Consider the following 2,495-nt stretch of genomic DNA (forward strand, 5'->3'; position numbering starts at 1 on the left):
CTTCATATTTAAAGTACTTTCAGAAGTTTGTATTCTGAATATGAGCGGACCTTTCCTTTAAATCACTTTGTCTTCCTGTTCCATGGTGTCTCCTCCTGCCCACTGTCAGCCACCACAGAAGAATTATTATCTCCCTTCTTTAGTAAACCTTCTTCTGTGGCGACTCTAAACAGTACGAGGGGCGTTCAATAAGTAACGCCACTGATCAACTTCCACATGTTTGATCTAGTTGCATGTGCAAGTATTTATATCTCTATAGATTAAGTGGACAATTACAGCTCTGACCTAATCAGCTGTTTGAACTGAGTGCGGTCTGAAGTGGAGCTTGTTGAGTGTGCAGCAGTGATAAAGTTTTGGTATTTGAAAGGATGCACACCACAGGAGACGTTTGATGAGATGAAAGTATCTTAAGGTGATGATGCCCCATCGTAGGGCCTTCAGTGGCCATACAGAGACCGTTGTGCTTGGATTACATTCACCAGAGTTGGAGAATTACAAAACTTTTTATCATGTAATGTTGTGGAGTGTCTAATTTCAATTCTTATTTTCCCTTGTGAAAAAGAGGCGGGCCTTGATGAGAATAGAGGCATTAGAGCAAAGAATGATCAAGGCCAGGTGACGCATCTGCTGGAACCTGTTTTTACTGGCTGCAGTTTGATAAGAGACAAACACGACAAACAGGATACAAGAACATTGTTCTTCTATCACGTGGCATCACAAACAAAAACAACATGGATATAACCTGATCCGCTCTTCAGACAGTAGCGCTATGATAACTCAGACTCTCAGCCTTTGCCCAGTATGCAGATGCTCAGCTGAAGCAAAACACTGTCAGCTGCTTCTTAAAGGTGTGGAACGTTTATTTCTGCAGCTCATTTCAGCAAGCAGTCAGTCAAAAAGCTTCATGTCTGTAGCTTTGAAGTCTGCTCTTTAAAGCACTGTACTGCATGTTTCAAACGTTTCCAAGCTTAGTCACTCCTGATTCTATTGTTAGTGCATTAACAGGCTTTCCTGAACAGCCATCATCTCAAACAGGTGTGTTTTAGCAGAAGAACATATGAAACGTGCAGGAGGGCATGCAGGCTGAAAAACGCTCCTTCAGAGGATTAAAAACATGAACCTGTTGCAAAGGTGTGATGAATAAAAAGTTGGATTATAGACTGGAATTAATAATGATTCTGTTTGAACCATCAGTCCAAGGCCACTCATAGAAAAAGGGTTTTTAAACATGATTTGAAAGAACTCAAAGGGAATTCTGCTTTTCCATGTTTGCTTGTGATTCTGAGGTTTACTTCAGCCATAAATCCTGATTAGTCTGAAGACTTGAAACCACAACAGCATCCTAGAGAGAAATATCAGCTGTGCTGCTGCCATCAACTCCTTTGTTTCTAGATGTTGGAGCTTGGCCTGTTTTTCAGTGTAGTCCTGTTTCTCTGACTGTGACTAACTGGATGTACCCTCTTCATCCTCTGACATGGGAGCTGGCCCAGAGCACGTCTGCCTGGCTGTGTGTTTCCTGGATGGGGCCGCCTGTGGAGCTGGTTGACAGTTGTCTTTTTTATCTATGCTTCTTTTTCTATGTCTGCTTCTGTCTCCTTGAACCCCAGTCAGCCTCAGCAGATGACACACTTAGCCTGGTTTAGTTGCAAAGGTATTAGCAGCCTATTCTAATATGACTGACAGGTGTAGCAGAAAGGTATTTAACCTGTAACAACACAGCAGGTTCTTGTCCACCTTTTAAAAACCTCTTTTTTGTGGGTCTGATCCTCGTTCACACAGTGAGATATTTTCGTATGGACTTCATCCACTCTGTCAAAACCAATAGCTGACAAAATTTAATTTAATTTTACTAGTTTAGCCACAATATGTTATTTTCACTTATGCAGAGGTGTCAAAAGTATCAAAGTTTATACTCCAGTAGAGTATAAATCCTACTGTTTCAAAACACTTTTGTAGAAGTTAGGGGATCAACTTCAGCTTATTACCCCAGTAAAAGTATAAAAATACCATTTTACAACTATTTAAAGTATAAAAGTAATGCAGGAAAAATAGCTAAGGCCAGAAGCTTTACTGCTCTAACCTATTAAAGGAAAATTTTTCTACTATTCTGGACGATAACTTCCTTAGACTTCATTTTCTTAGTTTTATGGTAACAGTGTCACATTTAACTTTGCATCATCTTGAAAAACAATTTATTGTGGTGAGCAACAAGTTGGGGCAGCACCGAGTCCAACCACAAATAAATTAATTGTCTGGATGAAACTAATTATTTTTGAAGCTTTTTATTTCTTAAAATACCAGCAGGCCAGAATGAAAATGAGCTGAAATGGAAAAAAAATAATGAGTCTATTTTTAAAATGGAAGAGGAGAAGGAAAAAGCTGTCTAAGTAATAGATACTACTTAATTCAATTCAATTCAATTCAATTCAGTTTATTTATATAGCGCCAAATTCACAACACATGTCATCTCAAGGCACTTTACAGTTCAACCAGAT

Source organism: Cyprinodon variegatus, unplaced genomic scaffold (assembly GCF_000732505.1).
Source record: "Cyprinodon variegatus isolate N-32 unplaced genomic scaffold, C_variegatus-1.0 Scaffold899, whole genome shotgun sequence".
NCBI lineage: Eukaryota > Metazoa > Chordata > Actinopteri > Cyprinodontiformes > Cyprinodontidae > Cyprinodon > Cyprinodon variegatus.